This window comes from Lutra lutra, chromosome 8, assembly GCF_902655055.1.
Source record: "Lutra lutra chromosome 8, mLutLut1.2, whole genome shotgun sequence".
In the NCBI taxonomy this organism is placed as follows: domain Eukaryota; kingdom Metazoa; phylum Chordata; class Mammalia; order Carnivora; family Mustelidae; genus Lutra; species Lutra lutra.
In genome coordinates this window covers 58,844,393-58,863,997 of record NC_062285.1, presented here as the reverse complement: position 1 = coordinate 58,863,997, position 19,605 = coordinate 58,844,393, and the positions used below count along the sequence as shown (strand labels likewise).

The 19,605-nt window shown below is 39.6% G+C and overlaps 1 protein-coding gene and 1 non-coding gene across 3 annotated transcripts in view; one reads left to right on the top strand and one right to left on the bottom strand.

Annotated features, from left to right (window-relative positions):
- The window catches only part of SPATS2 (spermatogenesis associated serine rich 2), a 146,843-nt gene that overhangs the window by 31,626 nt on the left and 95,612 nt on the right, over positions 1 to 19,605 (top strand). The gene's annotated exons all lie outside the window — the stretch shown is intronic.
- LOC125108103 (U6 spliceosomal RNA) lies at positions 8,743 to 8,844 on the bottom strand. The gene has a single exon (XR_007129789.1). It is a non-coding gene; the product is annotated as a U6 spliceosomal RNA (small nuclear RNA).

Genomic DNA, 19,605 nt, shown 5'->3' with positions numbered 1-19,605 from the left:
TTTATTTGAGTAATCTCTACACCCAGCATAGGGCTCCAACTCCTAACCCCAAGATCAGGAGTCATATGTTTCTCTGACTGAACCAGCCAGGTATTCCCCCTCCCTTTTCCCCTTAATTTTATTTTTAAAATTTAATTAATTTTTAAAAAATTTAACAGAGGGAGACAGTGAGAGAGGGAACACAAGCAGGGGGAGTGGGAGAGGAAGAAGGGAACCCAATGCGGCACTCCATCCCAGCCCTGGGACCATGACCTGGGCCAAAGGCAGACGCTTGACCAACTGAGCCACCGAGGTGCCCCTAAGATTTTATTTTATTTTTTTAAGTAATCTCTACAGTCAATGTGGTGCTCAGACCCACAATCCCATGATCAAGAGTCACATGCTCTACTGACTAAGCCAGCCATTTCTTTCATTTATTTTTTTTATAAAGATTTTATTTAAGAGAGAGTGAAAGTGATCACAGAGGGAGAGGGAGAAGCAGATTTGCCACTGAGCAGAGAACCCAAGGTGGAGTTTGAGGACCACCTTGGATCCTGAGACCCAGGGACCTGGGACCTTGAGACCACGACCTGAGCCAAAGGTGGACGCTTAACCACCTGAGCCACTGAGGTGCCCTTCCCTGCTTTTAAGAGGTTTTTATTTATTTATTTGACAGAGAGAAAGAGAGCCTGAGAGCACAAGCAGGGGGAATAGCAGGCAGAGGGAGAACCAGGCTCCCAGCTGAGCTAGGAGTCCAATGCGGGACTCATTCCCGAGGACCCTGGACCAAAGGCTGGCGCTTAACCAACTAAGCCACTTAGGCATCCCCATTTCTTCCACTTATAATAGCAATATTTTTAAGAAGTATGATGTCGGGGCGCCTGGGTGGCTCAGTGGTTAAGCCGCTGCCTTCAGCTCAGGTCATGATCTCAGGGTCCTGGGATCGAGCCCCGCGTCGGGCTCTCTGCTCTGCGGGGAGCCTGCTTCCTCCCCTCTCTCTGCCTGCCTCTCCGCCTGCTTGTGATCTCTCTCTCTCTGTCAAATAAATAAATAAAATCTTTAAAAAAAAAAAAGTATGATGTCATTGAAAAGTTGATTTTTCAACTGAATTTAAGATAATTAGGGGGGCGCCTGTGTGGCTCAGTGGGCTAAGGCCTCTGCCTTTGGCTCAGGTTGTGATCCCAGGGTCCTGGGATTGAGTCCCACATCGGACTCTCTGCTCAGTGGGGAGCCTGCTTCCCTTCCTCTCTTTCTGCCTGCCTCTCTGCCTACTTGTGATCTCTGTCAAATAAATAAATAAAATCTTTTAAAAAAAAGATAATTAGGAATATTTTGTGCTATAGCAAAAGACCTTCAGGGACTACTAACTTACTGACATTTATATACAGCTGCTTGATCGTATAGTAAATAATCTCAGAATGCTGGACATTTCTAGTTTCTGTCAGCTTTTTGTAATATCTTTTCCTTGTCAGCTGTCAGTTATAGCTCCTTCTCCCTTCTTTAAATTTGCTGTTGCTGTCTTTTATAGATTCAGAACCTAGAAATCTAATCATATTAGAACTGTATATAAAGTAGGAGCAGATAGTCTTGAGGATAATACTTGTGAGTAAAGTGAAAAGTAAGGTGTTTTTGTTCTTAAGGATTTTGTATCTGTTGGAGAGTTTGAACATACTGGGAATAGGCATAATGTAAAAGTATATTAACTTCAAACTTGTATACTCCATTGTCTACTTAATGTCTCTACGTGGATGTCTAATATGCATCTGAAACTTAATGTTTCTGCCCGGCTTCTTCCCACAGCCATCCCCATTATTAGGACATAAAGACTATCCTTCCAGTTACTTGAGCCTAAAACCTGAGAATCATCCTTGATGCCTCTGTCTCTGCAGCATTTCCCATCTGATCATGTTTTTATCTTCAGGATTCATACTGAATCTGATCACCATTTCTGCTGCTACCACCAAGATTCAAACTGCCATTCTCTCTTTCCTGGATTATTACTACAATTAGCCTTCTGGCTTATTCCCTGCTTCTGCTCTTGTCTCTGTACACATCCAGAATGATCCTCTAATAAGTCAAATTAGATTGTCAGTCCTTTGCTCAAAACCTTCCAGTGGTTTTCCATCTCAGAGTAAAAGACCAAGTTCTGACAGTGGCCTAAAAGACTGTAGAGTTTGTTCTTAGTTTACCTCTCTGGCCTAATTACCTATGACTCTTTACTCTCCATGTCCCTTCAGCCACAGTGACATTGTTGCTTTTTTTTTTAAGATCCAGGTTGTTCCTTCTTTAAAGCCTTTATGCTTCCTATTACCTCTCCCTGAAATGCTTCTCCTGTATTGGTAGCATGGCCTTTCCTCTTTCTTTCTTTAGGTGTAAGGCTCAAATGTCACCGTTATCAGTGAGGTCCTGGCTCTATTTCCCTTACCCTGCTTTCTTTTTCTCCATAGCATTTACCAACATGCTATAGGCCGTGTGCTTATGCATGTGTAATTAATTAATTAATTTTAACTTTGAAATTATTTTATTTTATTTATTTGAGAGAGAGCAATAGAGAGTGAGAGAGACCATGAGCAAGGGGAGGGGCAGTGGAGAGGGAGAAGCAGACTCCCCACTGAGCAGGGAGCCCAAAGTGGGGCTCTGTCCCTCGACCCCGAGATCATGACCTGAGCTGAAGGCAGATGCTCAAATGACTGAGCCACCCAGGCGCCCTTAATTTTAATTTTATAAACATTTATTTCACTGTTGTCTCCCCATAGATGTAGAATAGGGACTGGTAAGCCAAAGAAATGGCCAGCTGCCTGTTTTTGTAAATAAGCTTGAATTAGAACACAGGCACGCTCATACATCAGTGCATTGTCTGTGGCTGCTCTGACACACCAACAGCAGAGCTGAGTACTATTGACAGAGACCGTATGGCCTGTAAAGCCTACAGCGTTTGCTGTCTGGCCTTTTATTGAGAAATTTTGTTTGCTGACCCTTAGACTAGAACGGTATCTGGCACACAGTAGGTGACTGAGTGAACATAAAGTAAATGCTAAGTGGTAGGGTACAAACTGTAAATTACTAGTGAGGATATGGGTTAATATTTCAAAAATTGTTACTAGATTTTAATAATTAGGATGATTTGGGAATATGTCAACTGTAATAACTTATTTGAGCTGAAGTTCTTGAATTTATTGCAGGCATTACTACCCGATAGCAGAGATGGGCCAACTTTTTGAACGCTACACCCAAATTGGAGATGATAGTGTTCCAGAGGTGTAAGATCCTTTTAAATACCAGCTTTTATATGGTGTACAGAAAGAACTCTAGATAATGAGTTGGTGGGAGTTGTTGGTTGTATACTGTGAAAAGCATGAGCCTAAATAAATGTGTACAGTTCTCAATCACTTATGCTAAAGGATGGACATACAGAATAGATAATACATTGTGTTTGACTTTGGAATACATTTTGGATTGCAATGGATTAGCCTCACTATTCCAGGTACTTCTTTTTTTTAAAGATTTTATTTATTTATTTGACAGACAGAGATCACAAGTAGTCAGAGAGGCAGGCAGAGAGAGAGAGGGGGAAGCAGACTCCCCGCTGAGCAGAGAGCCCGATGTGGGGCTCGATCCAAGGACCCCGGGATCATGACCTGAGCCGAGGGCAGAGGCTTTAACCCACTGAACCACCCAGGCGCCCCTATTCCAGGTACTTCTAATAGTGTATTTAAGTAGCACAGTAAAAGTAAACTGTAAAACCCAGCTCAGAAGAATCTAGAAAATTGTATTGCTTCTGGCATCCCGTCTTTGTCCACATCTTACCTTTTTATTTTATTTATTTTTATTATTTTAATTTTTTTGAGAGAGAGCATGATGGGGGTGGCAGAGGGAGAGCCAGGGCAGAGTCAGACACAGGGATCAACTTCACAATCCTGAGATCATGACCTGAGGTGAAATCAAGACTTGGGTGCTTAACTGACTGAGCCACCAGGAGCACCCCCCCCCCCCCCCCGCCCCGCAGTCTTACCTTTTTAAAAACTACATCTAGGGGATAAATAATATCCATCATGCAAAGCACCTGTGTGAAGAGGTGGAGAAGATTTTGGAAGCGTTCTAGTTTTATTTATTTATTTATTTATTTATTTTTAAATTTTTATTTATTTTTTAAAGATTTTATTTATTTGACAGAGAAAGACCCAGCGACAGCGAGAGAGGGAACATAAGGATGGGGAGTGAGGGAATGGGCAAAGCAGGCTTCCTGCAGAGTAGGGAGCCTGATGTGGGGCTCGATCCCAGGACCCTGGGATCATGACCTGAACCAAAGGCAGATGCTTAATGACTGAGCCACCCAGGTTACCCCTAGTTTTTAAAGATTTATTTATTCATTTGTCAGAGAGAGTAGTGATCGAGTGGGAGAGTGCACAAGCCCAGAGAGAAGCAGATGGGTGGAGAAGCAAGCTTCCTGCTGAGCAGGGAGCCTGATGTTGGACTTGATCCCTGGACCCTGGGCTCATGACCTGAGCTGGAGGCAGATGCTTAACTGATTGAGCCACCCAGTTGTCCCAGTATTCTAGTTTTAAAAGTCCTTTACTATTAATTGAGCTGAGTATAGAGAAGGAATGTTGGACTATATACTGCATGCTTAGAAAATAAATGTAATTTAAGCAAATGATTAAGAATTATGGAGTCAGGGCTGGAAGAAACTTCATTCAGTACATATTTGAATGTACAATAGCCATTTTATTAGATTGGGTTACAGAGGTATTGAATAAGACAGTTGTTGCCCTCATGAGACTTAATGTCTAATCCTCCTCCCCAGTCTCCACCTCACCTCATTTTATGTTGTATATTGGAATCTAAAGCTTGAGAGAGCAAGTGTTTCCCCAGGGTTCTGGAGATTGTTAGTGGTAGAATGGAACTAGAAGCAAGTTTCTTACATGGGAGATAAAGGCAAAATATCGATTCATTTATGCACAGTTTTGAGTGCTCACTAATGTGTTTATCCCTGTATTCACTACTGGAAGATAGGGTGGTAAGTAGAAGGGCACATTTTTTTTCTTTCTTTTTTTTTTTTAAGATTTTTATTTATTTATTTGACAGAGATCACAAGTAGGCAGAGAGGCAGGCAGAGAGAGAGATGCGGAAGCAGGCTCCCTGGCAAGCAGAGCGCCCAGTGTGGGTCTCCATCCCAGGGCCCTGGGATTATGACTTGAGCCTAAGACAGAGGCTTTAACCCACTGAACCACCCAGGCACCCTGAAGGGCACATTTTCTTGATGTAGAGCTTAAAAGGAATTTTTTGAGGGGGAATCCAGAATGTTTTCCACTATGTTGCATTATACTATTTACAGTCTTTAATCTCATAGGAAGATTAGGAGCTCTCAAATATTGATTCTTCAGGGTGACTGAGTTCAGTAAGTTTAGTGTTTTTCTGACACCCAAAGTCAGTTTTATTGAAGAATTGGGACTTTTGCATGAGGAAGGAAGAACGAAGTGGTTATGGATTCTCTGTGGGAAGTAACCTTTATTTATTTCAGAATTTGTGGGGCACCTGTGTGGCTCAGGTGTTAAGCATCTGCCTTCAGCTCAGGTCATGATCCCAGGGTCCTGGGATCGAGCCCTACATCGGGCTCCCTGCTCAGCAGGAAGCCTGCTTCTCCCTCTTCTACTCCCCCTGCTTGTGTTCCTTCTCTCCCTGTGTCACTCTCTGCCAAATAAATAAATAAAAATCTTTTTTAAAAAATATCAAAAAAAATTTGTATAGAGCCTAAACCTTTGCCCTGTAAGTAAGAAAGAACCTTTTTTCTTTGTAGTAGCTATGCTATCAGGACCTAGAACCCAGGCTGATTTTTAAAATCAGCCATATTGTGGGTTAAATAGACTTTTCACACTAACCTCTTTCCTTTTAGTTACCCAAGCTTTGGGTATATATAATATTCAGTGGTCAAAGAATCACATCTAGGGGCGCCTGGGTGGCTCAGTGGGTTAAAGCCTCTGCCTTTGGCTCAGGTCATGATCCCGGGGTCCTGGGATCAAGCCCCACATCAGGCTCTCTGCTCAGCAGGGAGCCTGCTTCCCTTCCTCTCTCTCTGCCTGCCTCTCTGCCTACTTGTGATCTCTGTCTGTTAAATAAATAAATAAAATCTTTAAAAAAAAAAACCCACACATCTAAAGCAGAACACATATTTTATTTTTTAAAATTTCTTCTCAAACTGATTGTGATTATATTTGACTTTTTCTTCTCAGTGCTTGCTTGCTAAAAAAAAAAAAATCAAACATTTGACAGTCTAGGGAAGAGTGAAAAAGGTTAATTAAACTGCTGCTAAATAATTTAGGATGTTTTAGTTATTTGGTGGCATGGACGATTAAGGCTTTTTTCCTTAAAATGTCTAATTGGGAATGCTTTCACAATGGAGAATTTTCAGAGTAAGTTGTCTTCACCTCAGGCTTCCTTGTTCTTCCTGTTCCAGAGTATCTTCTTCCATTCTACTGGGACCAATTAGTTTTGGCTCAGTGGTTTTAGTTTCTCTGTGGAAGGTGAGCTTAACCATGTTTATAATCTGTGAACATTAATTCTATGTCAGTGATCTAAAACACATTGAATTGGGTATCTTCAAATGCAGATGATTTATTTTCCTGGGATTTAGATCATAGCATTTAAAAATGGAATGACCAGGGTGCCTGGGTGGCTCAGTGGGTTGAAGCCTCTGCCTTTGGCTCAGATCATGATCCCAGAGTCCTGGGATCGAGCCCTCGTCAGGCTCTCTGCTCCTCTGAGAGCCTGCTTCCCCCCCTCTCTCTGTCTGCCTCTCTGCCTACTTGTGATCTCTGTCTGTCAAATAGATAAATAAAATCTAAAAAAAAAAAAAAAAAAAAAAAAAAAAGGAAAGACCTGGGGAGCCTGGGGGGCTCAGTTAGTTGAGTGTCTGACTCATGATTTGGTTCAGGTCATGAGATTGGGCTTCACCCTCAGCACAGAGTCTGCTGGAAATTCCCTCTCCTCCTTCCTCTGCCCCTCCCTGTGCTTGTGCTCAATAAAGAAATAAATTAATTAAATAAATTCTTTAAAAAAATGTCTCTTAAAAAAATTTTTTTTTTAAATTTATTTATTTGAGAGAGAGTGAGAGAGACAGCATGAAGAGGGCAGAGGGAGAGGGAGAAGCAGACTCTCCATTGAGCAGGGAGCCCAACACGGGATTTGATTCTGGGATGTTGGAGTCATGATCTGAGCCAAAGGCAGATGCTCAACGGACTGAGCCACTCAGGTGCCCGCAAAAATGCCTCTTTAAAAAAAAAATGAGACCATAGAAACAGTGGTTATTATATATTAGTGATGATTATTCTAGTTCTGTTGCTGGTATAACCACATTTTTTAAAAAAAGATTTGATTTATGACAGTTACAGCGAGAGAGGGAACACAAGCATGGGGAAGCTGTAGAGGGAGAAGCAGGCTCCCTGCTGAGCCAGGAGCCCGATAAGGGGCTTGATCCCAGGACCCTGGGATCAAGACCCAAGCCGAAGGCAGATACCCAATACTGTGCCACCCAGGCGCCCCTATAACCACATTTGACGACACTACAAATTAGTGTTATGTTGTAGAGGAGGTGGTATGACTAGCAGTCTCAAATTACTTAATCATTTCAAAAATAATTATAAAATAACTAAAATAATATGAAACTGAAAGAGTAAGAAACATGGACTAGTGTGTATAAATGTAGGTGATTTTAAAAGACCCTCTGGCCTCTTTTTTTTTTTTTTTTTTTTTTTTTAATTTATTTGACAGAGAGAGATCACAAGCAGACGGAGAGGCAGGCAGAGAGAGAGGGAAGCAGGCTTCCTGCTGAGCAGAGAGCCCGATGTGGGACTCGATCCCAGGACCCTGAGATCATGACCTGAGCCGAAGGCAGCGGCTTAACCCACTGAGCCACCCAGGCGCCCAAATGTAGGTGATTTTAAATAACATTGGCATACAATTTGAAACATAATTGTCACATTGTAATTGTGTATATGTTAGATCAGTCATAAAATATCTTTTAGCGTGATCAAATGAAGATCAAATCAAATATTTTGGTAGGAGCTGGATGAGCTGAAATGTTGTTTGGTGTCATTTGGTTGGTATATACAGCAAGGCAGTCTAAGTAAGTGTGACCTTCCAGCACTTCAGGCTGGTGTCCCCAGGCACGCTGTTGCAGTTATCTATTGCCAAGGGATAAAACCACTTCTAACTTGGTGCAGAACTCCTAAGGTTCTGGGTGTTGACTAGGCTTTTCTAAGTGATTCTTGTACAAGTTCTTTCATGCACTTGTGTCTGATGGGCCTTGCGTTCTTTCTAGACTCACAGCTCTGGCCCTTGAGCAGGAAAGTGCAAATAACTAGGATCTGAAATAACTCCTTGAACATCACTGTCTCTGTTTCTGTGTAGTCCCAGCATAGGGGCTTCATAGCACCCAGAATTCTTACATGGAGGCTTAGGGCTCCAAAAGCACTTGTTCTGAATAAGAGAATAAGAATAAGGGTGGTGTATTGTCTTTTATGACCTAAATTCAGAATCAGTGTCATTTCTGCTGCATTTTATTCATTAGAAATGAGTCATTAAGGCCAACCCATGTTCAAAGGGAAGGGAATTAGACTCCACGTCTTTCTGGGAAGATTGTCAAGAATATGCAGACATATTTCAAAGCCACTTTGGTTGTTCTTCTGGCCACAGATTTACATTCCTCCCAAGTGCAAAACACACTTACCCCTTCTCAGATGTGTCTTTGTTTTTGTTTTTAATATGGAACACTTCACAAATTTGAGAATGTGCATGTCCTCTTTGGGCAGGGGCCATGCTAGTCTTTTCTGTATTGTTCCAATTTTTAGTATCTGTGCTGCCAAACAGAGGGGTCTTACCTCGTGTGTCTTCATGCTCAGGCTTGAAGTCTAGGATCTTGTCATCTAAAGCAGATCCCGGTGCAGGTTAGGCTATTTGGATAGTGTTCCTCATGTGTAGCTCCCTGGGTACCATTACTTTGACTTTGAGGACCTGTAAGCTAAAGAGAAATGTTATCTCTCCCTAGCCACCCAATATGCAACCGTGGACAGGCACAAGATAACCACTATGGACACTTCTGTTAAAAAATAAAAGAAAAATGTAAGGAACACAATAGTTGCTGGTCCACAGCAAATCTGAAATCCACCCAGGCCCCATATCATCACTTCTGTGATTAGGGCTCTGCTGTATTGCCGGGGAACCATCCTTCATAGTTCTTGGTTTTGCCCTTTGAATTCGCCTTCCTTTTCCATAAAACGTATCCTTTGTTTGCAGCTGAGTAATTTCCTAAACCATAGGGTTTGAACATGAAGGGGGTGTTTGTCCCAAAAACCTCTTTTCATTTTGTACTGTCCTTTTTTAGTCCAAGATGACAGTGTTTCTCAACATAGAATTCTTTGTGAATCCTTTTGAGGGGTTCACTCTGTTAGACAAAAGCCACACTCAGACAATCATATGTCTTTCTCTACCTTAGGCTCTGTAGAAGAGGAAAAAGTTTTCCTTGACCTCTTAAGATCCTGGCTGGGTCTGAAAATTAAATTGACAAAGACTGATTAAAAGGATACACATGTATTTAATATAAGTTTTATGTGGCAGGGGTACTTTTATTAGTAAATGAAGACCTGAAGAAATGTTTATTTATTTATTTATTTATTTATTTTTTTAAAAGATTTTATTTATTTATTTGACAGAGATCACAAGTAGGCAGAGAGGCAGGCAGAGAGACAGAAGGAAGCAGGCTCCCTGCTGAGCAGAGAGCCCGATGCGGGACTCGATCCCAGGACTCCGAGATCATGACCTGAGCCGAAGGCAGCGGCTTAACCCACTGAGCCACCCAGGCGCCCGAAATGTTTATTTTTTAAGTTCTTATTTAAATTCCAATTAAAAAAATTCCAGTTAACGTACAGTATAATACTAGTTTCAGGTTACAATATAGTGATTCAACATTTATGCACACCCTCTGGTGCTCATTACAAGTGCTTTCCTTCATCCCCATCACCTATTTCCCTGTTTCCGCATTGCTGCCACCCATCTCCCCTCTGGTAACCATCAGTTTGTTTTCTGTAGTTAAGAGTCTGTTTCCTGGTTTGCCTCTCTCTGTTTTTTCCCCCCATGCTCATTTGTTTTGTTTCTTAAATTCCACATATGAGTGAAGTCATATGGTATTTGTCTTTCTCCCAGTGACTTATTTCACTTAGCTTATTGCTGTCTAGTTCCATCCACATCGTTGCAAATGGCAAGATTTCATTCTTTTTTTATGGCTGAGAAATACTCCGTTGTGTGTGTGTATGTGTGTACTACAACTTCTTTATCTATTCATCTATCGATAGACGCTTGGGCTGTTTCCATAGTTTGGCTATTGGAGATAATGCTGCTTTAAACATTGGGGTGAATGTATGTATCCCTTTGAATTAGTATTTTCGTATTCTATTTTTTTCTCTGAAATTTTATTTATGTTTTTATTTTTTTGCTTGCTTCCTAGGACTTTATTTTTTTAATTTAAATTCAGTTAACTATCACATAATGTATTATTAGTTTCAGAGGTAGAGGTCAGTGGTTCATCATTTGTATATAACACCCAGTGCTCATTGCATTATGTGCCCTCCTTGAAGCTCATCACCCAGTTCCCCCATCCCCTCAGCCCACTCCCCTCCAGCAACCCTCTGTTGTTTCCTTTGATTAAGAATCTCTTATGGTTTGTTTCCCTCTCTGATTTCCTCCTGTTTTATTTTTTCCTCTCTTCCCGGGTGATCCTCTGTTTTGTTTCTTAAATTCCGTGTATGAGTGAGATCATATGATAATTGTCTTTCTCTGATTAACGTATTTCAATTAGCATAGTACCCTCTAGTTCCATCCATGGTATTTTTGTATTCTTTGGGTAAACACCTAGTGGGGCAATTGCTGGGTTGTAGGGTAGTTATATTTTTAACCTGAAGAAATGTTTAAGCCTTAGTATTTTTATGCTGTGTTTGATTAAGCGTGGGCAGTTGTGGAGAAATGTAAGACAAAGAGTATGAAGAAAGTATAGTGAACTGGGGGAAATTTAGCAAGGCCTGTTAGGATTCTTCTCTGTGTCCCTGTGCCTTTGGAGGTAAGAATGCTCCCTTATTCCACGTCTCTCATATGAGAGTTTTATGACCTGCTTCAGGGCAGAAGAGCAGGGGAAAGGTCAGAATGACTTTCCTGCTTCTGCCATTTTCTCAAGCATCTTCAGCTTAAAATATTCAGTATGTCAATATACCTTATTTTAGGGCAGCATGTCCTGAACCCTCTCAGCTCCATTTAAACATTTTGTGGGACAACACCTTTAAGATTCTTAGAAGTCTTTTTGTTTGAAAGGAATTGTGAAGTACCACCTTAAATTAAATCTCTTTTGAAGTCTACACTAGGGTTGCTCAGCTATTGCCAGTGAGCTAAGATTTGCTTTTACATTTTTGAAAGAGTTGTAAAAAAAAAAAAAAAGAAGAAGAAGAATGTTCAACAGAGACTGTATATGGCCCTCAAAGTCTACAACATTTATCTTCCCCTTTATGGAAAATGCCAGTCCTTGGTCTAAACAAATGTTTAATCTTTAGGCCATGTGTCCCTGATACTGCCTTGGGTTTGATCTTTCTCCAGAAGGTGTTTCTTAGTTTTCTAAAAAAGATTTTATTTATTAGAGAGAGAGAGAGATAGCAAGAGATTACAAGCAGGGAGAGTAGTAGGCAGAGGGAGAAGGAGCTGGATGATGTGGGGCTCCATACCATGATGTGAGCTGAAGGCAGACGCTTAAGCTACTAAACCACTGAGGCGCCCCTGGGCATTTCTTAATTTGAGAAATGTTTGCTATATGGGAGTAAGAAACAGTTTTATTTTTGGACCTACCAAGTCCTGACTCTTTTATATTTCCTCTATTGTTTGAAAATTATATAATTCTTCTCATCTCTGTACCTGTACTTTATGATACTTAGCTGAAAAACACCAGTTGACACTTTTGATATTCTTTTTTTTTTTTTTAAAGATTTTATTTATTTATTTGACAGAGAGAGAGCAAGAGAGGGAGCACAAGCCAGGGGGAGTGGGAGAGGGAGAAGCAGGCTTCCCAGCCAAGCAGGGAGCCCGATGTGGGGCTGGATCTCAGGACTGTGGGACCATGACCTGACTGGAAGGCAGAGATGCCCAACGACTGAGCCACCCAGGTGCCCCCACTTTTGATATTCTGCCTGGAAATTTCCTTACCCATATTCATCAGTTCATTGGTTATATTTTCTGTTTTCAACATTATTTCAGGTGACAGCTTTGCTAAACTTTCCACTTATCTAATAGGATTTTTCTTTCCTTCAACTTTCAGTAACACTTTTCTCACTTTCTTTTAAGCCAAGGATCAGCAACTTTATTTTGTCAAGGGCCACACAATACATATTTTAGGCTTTGGGGCCCTGTGGTCACTGGCACATCTGCTTAACTTTGCTGTCTAGTGAGAAGGCACCTGCAGACAATATGTAGATGAACGGGTGGGGCTGTGTTTCAGAAAAACTATTTACCAAAGCAGGTAGCGGTTTGAATTTTGCTGGTAGACTATAGTTTGCTGACCCCTGTTTTAAGTCTTTATTGACAGCTTCCTTGAGGCTTTTCCTAAGAGTGACATTAAGACCCTTTCAGGCTCTCACTAACACTTTCTGCTACTTCTGACTTTGTCCTGCCCTCTAATCTGGAAGCCAAATGTTTACATTTTTTGGAAGCAACTCTATAACCAAAATCTGCTTTGGTTGTCTACTGCTGTGTAATACATCATCGCAAACCTAGTGGTATAAAACAACATCTTTTTTTTTCAATCTGTTATGGTTCTGATGTTTGAATCTGGCTAGGCAGTTTCTTCTCAGTGTTTTTCATGAGTAAGCAATCAGATGATAGCTGGGTTGGAATCATTTAAAAGGCTTCCTCTCTTACACAGTTGGAGGCAGATGGTACTTGGGCCTGGAGTCATCTTTTGGGATTCCTCATCCACAGATCAGGCTGCTGGGCTGGAAAGACTCAAGCAGCTGGCACTTCTTGGACATCTCTATAATTGTGACATCTTGTCTCCTACCCAGGCCAGCATGAGGGCTTTAGGGTAGTTGGATATCTTAGTTGGTGATTCCGGAGTCCAAAGTTTCCTATCCTCAGAGAGTGAGTGCCAGGCAAAAGTTTTATCACCTTTTATAACCTAAAATCACCTTTTATGACCTTACTCAGTGTCACTTCTGCTTCATTTTCTTCATGGGAAGGAGAATTAGACTCTACGTTTGATGGGAGTAGGATCGAAGAATGTATAAACTTGTTTTAAAACACAAAATGTTCCACACATAAACCTATCAAAAAGTTTTGGAAGCTAGAATATAGAAGGTTATACTTTGTTAGAGCAGGCTTTCTTTTCCCTGTTCATGGGGGTAGAGGTAGGTAAACACGTGCCTTCATTTAATGTTCAAGAATGGACGGCTGTGGGATGCCTGGGTGGCTCAGTCCATTAAGCCTCAGCCTTTGGCTCAGGTGATGATCTCAGGGTCCTGGAATGGAGTCCCGCATCCAGCTCCCTGTTCAGTGGGGAGCCTGCTTCTCCTCCTGCCTGTTGCTCCCCTGCTTGTGCTTTCTCTTTTTCTGACAAAGGAAGGAGGAAAGGAAAGAAGGAAGGACATCTTTAAAAAAAAAAGGGGGGGGGGGTTGCCTGGTGGCTCAGTGGGTTGAGCCTCTGCCTTTGGCTCAGGTCATGATGGGATAGAGCCCCACATTGGGCTCTCTGCTCCTCAGGGAGCCTGCTTCCCCCCGCCCCTCTGCCTGCCTATCTGCCTACTTGTGATCTCTCTCTCTGTCAAATAAATAAATAAAATCTTTTTAAAAAAAAGAAAAGAATGGAGGTGTGGGAGAGCTGTGGAAGGAGACTTTACAGCAACAAACACCTCTTTACAGAAAGAAACAAATAACTCTTTTCTTCTAGAGATAAGTCCTGGAAGCTTTGGACTTCGCATTCTTTTTCCTTTTGTGTGAGAGTAGGCGTAATGGTGCTTCCATCCCAAAAGAGAAAACAAAAGAAACAAAGAAGAAAAACTATCAAATTGTAGAAAATTCTACCATTACAGATTTGTTTGACTCTCTGGGTAACATTTTTATAAGGGATAAAGAGTAGGTGTGCCTGTTTGTCATTTTCAATTTCATTTGGATTAGTTTAGCTAGCTCTCTTAATGCTGGCAGGGATACTTCTAAGGGAAAATTTGAAAAGTGGGTAAATGATAGAAATGATTTTAAATTTGAGGACTCCAGAGCAAGTGGTAAAGCAGGTTATAAGAGACTTTGAATAGCATTAAGGTATGGTCTCTAGAACTGCCTACTGCCTGATCCCATCTGAAGAGATTTTGCCCACCTTATATAGTGAGCTGGCTCTGGAGTTAAAACATTCAGAAAAGTTGGGGTATTTTATGGTATGTGTTTATAGAGGCTATTGTGTTATCTCCCCCCCTCCCCACCCCCCGCCGCCTTTTCTCACTAGATGAAAGGAGGGTGGCAGTGAGTATGTTTTGCTGTATTTATTTATGGTCGAAGAACCAATGTGAATATTGCATTTTTGTATTTTGCATTTTCTTTCCTTTTTGTTTTTTCTTCCCCTTTTGCTTCTTTCTTCATCTTTCTTTCTGGATTTGTACATCATGAGAGATTCACCGAAATTCTCTGATGATCAGAAAAGAGAAGATAGCTTAGGGAATAGGAAGTTGTTATAGAATTAACTGCCTGCCATACTCTTCCCATTTCTAGAGAACAAGTGCTTGTATTTAATCACTTACCTGTTTTATTTTTCTTGGTTTCCAGATTTATATACGTTGTTGAATTGAGGGTAGAGAGAAAAAGCTTTTATTTTAAATGATTCAGTTATTTTTTTACTTGGAACTTGAAAGATGCTTTTATGAAGCTTTAATAGAATCCTCTAAACACATGCCATTTGTTGGTGGTATAAGAACCTTCCGAAGAGTCAGGAAAGAACATTTTGGAATGAGTTACATTCCCAAGAAGGAGCACAGTACATAGCTATCTTGAACTCCTGAAAATGTAAAGACTTCTCACTATATAGTCTTTTAACTTCAGTTACAATTTGGAAGAGGCAAGTCTCCTTTTGGGATTAGCCTTCTATAATTTTCACTTGTTTGTCTGCATTCCCTTTTTTCCCCTATTTGGCACATATTACCAAATGAAGGGTACCTGTTGGTTTGGAGGGAGTAGAGGTGAGGAGAAGGAAGAGTTAATTTTTCATGCTTTTAAATCCGCTAGTATGACTTAACTAATTTCAACTCGATGAAACCTTATCTTTTAAAATATTTAATGCATGATACACTGTATGCATTATGCATTAATTTTGAGAATTATAATATAGCAGCATGGATTTATGAATGACATGGACAGCAAATTACTTCCAACCTAAATTGCCCTGTTCATTTTTGGACAAAATAATTACTTGCTAGAGCAATATTTTTCTGGCATGTTATAAGCCAGGGAGTAGTTTGGAAGGCTCTGAATGAATGCCGAGTATAAAGATTTTTGGTACAACTTGATTTTACTCTTTCTTTCCTCGGAGTGTCAGGGGATTAGTTTGATCCTCTATGAGGAAAAAAGCTGCTTTGTGAAATCCGTAATTCCATAGAGACTGGTAGTATTAGAGATGTTTTTAATTTGGGTCTTAGGAAGCCAGAAGACCTGAGCATTAATACACCTTTTCCCAATGTATTAATGAGTTCAAAACATGTTGTTGATTTAATGTTTCGTTTGGGTATTGCTTTCTGGCTTTGTCTTTTTAAAGCTGCATGTGTATATTTGGATCAAGTTAGTTTTTATTTAATCATTCTGTCCTTTAATGCAACACACACCAATACAACTATTATTTTGAAAACAACAGATGTAGTTTATTTTCTTATGATTGTACAGATGTTGACTGGCAAAAAAATTCTTTTAGGTAAGAAAAAATATTGTTAAATGTAGATTTTTAGTTCAGTGTGAAAATGTACCATTTATTTCATTGGTGACTGTAATTAACAAAAGCAGTTCACACAGAAGATTCTAAGTATTTCTGAAATGATGAAGCTTCTGTTTTTCAGACAGTGCTGTATTTACACTATGCATCAGGGGAAAAGTTGAGAATATCATTCAGATAATTTTTTTTGTCAGTTATAGGGTCTTTCAAGAATGACCAATGACAATGACTGGTTTTTAGAGTCTTAAAATTTCAGAACTGAGAAGTGACAAAGCATGTTTTGTCTGGCCTTCCTTAAATATATATATAGTAAAAAGGATATTTCCCTTCCTTGAGCTTTTGCATTAAAATGTTGATTTTCCACGGCATTTACTACATACTGTATGAAATTCATTATTAAGGGATTAAAAATTAGGCAAATTATGATTTTTACACAAATATGAAATGTACACGTTAATTAATTGGAGAGCCTGTAAGATGCTAAAAGTGGCTCAAAGAATTCATGTACCACAGATTCATAGGATCAAGAATGCTGAAATGAATTTACAGATTGACACAAAACTGGCTTTATTTTATAGGGATGTGAAGGAAATCATACCTCCCTCCACTAGACAGTATTTATTTGCATGTGCATGGACAAGAATCCTTGGCATTGCTATCAGTTATTTACAGCTTACAGTTCTGTGATAGCGCAGAGATCATGTAGGATGCAAATATGATAGAATCGGTTATCTAGGAAAGGTGCACATTACACAATGCCTAGTTTTCCATGGAAGATACATAGTGATCTTTTTGATCCATTTCAGTCTTTTGCAGTTGTCATAAAAGAACAAAAATAAATGGGTCTGTATTCTAGTTTTTGACAACAATTCTATGTCTGTTAGTAGGGCCTTATTGTTTGTTAGGGCCTTACTGTTATTCCTTGTAAATAAAGTCAGTTTTCAAAATGAGAGAAAATTAAGTTATTCTTACGTGGTCATTTTCTGATATTTTGATCAACATTAGAGTACTTCCTTAGGTTAGTGTTGAATTTTGGACTTTTAAAAATTGAAGTATAATTGACATGTAACATATTAGTTTTGAGTGTACAACATGATTTGATATGTGTGTGTATATATATGTATACATACATATATATGTATATGTACATATATATATGTATATGCTGCAAAATGATCACCACAATAAGTCTAGTTACCCACTATCGCCATACAAAGTAAAAAAAAAATTTTTTTCCTGTGATGAGAATTTTAAAGATTTGTTCTCTTAGTAAGTTTCAAATATGTGCTACAATATTTGGACTATAGTGAATTTTGAACTATTTGTAGATATTTAAATTGTGGCTTTAAGTGGTTAGGTAACAAGTCCTATGACTACTCAGTGCTTAATATTTTGTAGATATTCAATAAATAAAGAACATTAGTAATAATTTGAATGGAGGTAGAATTCACCTGCCCTATTATCATTTTATTTCTTATTTTTTGATTTATTTTTTAAAAATTTTATTTATTTATTTATTTGAGTGAGAGAGAAAGAATGAGATCAAGAGCAGGGGGGAAGCGTAGAGGGAGAAGCAGACTTCCCGTTGGGCCGGGAGCCTGATGTGGGGTCTGATCCCAGGACCCCAGGATCATGACCTGAGCAGAAGGCAGACGCTTAAATGACTGAGCCACCCAGGCGCCCCTAGTTTTTATTTTTTATTTTTATTTTTACTTATTTATTTTTTTAAGATTTTATTTATTTATTTGACAGAGATCACAAGTAGGCAGAGAGGAGTGGGGGAGGGGGAAGCAGGCTCCCTGCTGAGCAGAGAGCCTGATGCCAGGGCTTGATCCCAGGACCCTGAGATCATGACTTGAGCCAAATGCAGACACTTAACTGAGTGAGCCACCCAGGCACCCCCCTATTACAGTTCTTAAAAGTACATATTAATTTACTGCAGCTCCAGCAACTTTCCATTCTAAATACTTTTTAAAAAATTTTTAATTTTTTATTAACATATAATGTATTATTAGCCCCAGGGGTACAGGTCTATGAATCATCAGAGTTACACACTTCACAGCACTCACCATAGCACATATCTTCCCAATGACCATAACCCAACCACCCTCTCCCGAACCCCCTCCCCCTGGCAACCCTCAGTTTGTTTTGTGAGATTAAGAGTCTCTTATGGTTTGTCCCATTCTAAATGCTTTTTTGCTTGGGTATTTGACCCCACAGAGGGGAGGGCATGGAGTTGTCATTATCTACTCCAAATTCATGCTGTCTAGTTTAACTGGACCTTTACAGCCTCGTGACTTTTTATTCCCTTGCACATTCCTGATTTTGAAGCAGCAGTGTGGTATAGTGGAAAGAAATAGCATTTGTAGTTTCATAGGCCTGGGTTTGATCACTACCTCATTATTCACTAGCTGTTAGATCTTGGGAAACTCTCACAATTCTTCAAATTCTTCAGTTAAATGAATTCTACAATTAAATGAATAATAAATACTAAACAGGATTATATGGAATTTATGTATGAAGGATGTAACTGTGCTTGGCACTGGCAGGCAATAAATGTTAGTTTTCTTATCTATTCTTGTCAAGCCCTCCTGCTTTCTATTCTCTTTCCATTACTAAAATAATTGGAGGCATTTGGTGTGACTTTCCTCATCTTCCTTGTATCTCTATTTCTTTTTGTCTTCTGTTTTAGAAGTTTATCTCACAAGGATGTTGTGAGGATTAAAAAAGATAATGTGTATGAAATTGTTCAATGCATTTCCTAGAACATATTAGGCATTACATAGATTAATTGAATCTGAATGTAAGGTTAATTTTACTTCTGATATTTTTTATTTCTGCAAGTATTACTCTTCTCCCTAGTATGTGTGATTAGCCTTTCTTTCAAAAAGTATTCCCTATTTTGCCGGGGCTGGGGGGGACCTCTTTTGCCTGGCCTTGTTATAATACCCTATTTCTTTTATTCCTTTATTGTTCCACTTCTCAGCTGAATAGATAAGGGGTTTGGCCTCCACTTTCCCACCACCTGCTCTCATATTAAACCTCTGCATTCTGATATACCATAATTTTCTCCTGCATCTGAAACAGCACCCTCCCACTCAGGCTTCCACAAGGCTGAAATGTAGTAGGTATTCAATGAATATTAGTTGAATAATGAATGAAATGAGAAGCTTTAGAGTACTAACACTGAGAGTTCTCTAATACTTTCAATCATGGGTTTTAAGGAAATCTGGTAAGAAACTATTATACCTAAATTCAATTTAACTGGATGCCTGTGTATAGTGTGCATTTTATTGTTTTTCCAAGATCCCATGGCTTTGTATCAGATTCGGAAAGAAATTTTAAATACTGTGTTTTAGAAAAAGTTTAACTGTCAAAAGTTCATAAGAAACAGTAAAATTAGCAATTCATTGAAGTAGTAATTAGTAAAAATTTACTGTGCACACACCAAAAAGACAGTTTGCAAACTGGGAGCGCTCAAACCAAAACATGGAATTGAGGCTCAGAGATATATGGTTATAAAGCAGCTCATATAGTATGAAGGCAATGAGTATTCTTTATAGTGATTGGTCATAGTATTAGAATTTTCTCAAATGAAAGAAAAATGGTTAGTGGTTATCTCATAACAATTTTGGGGA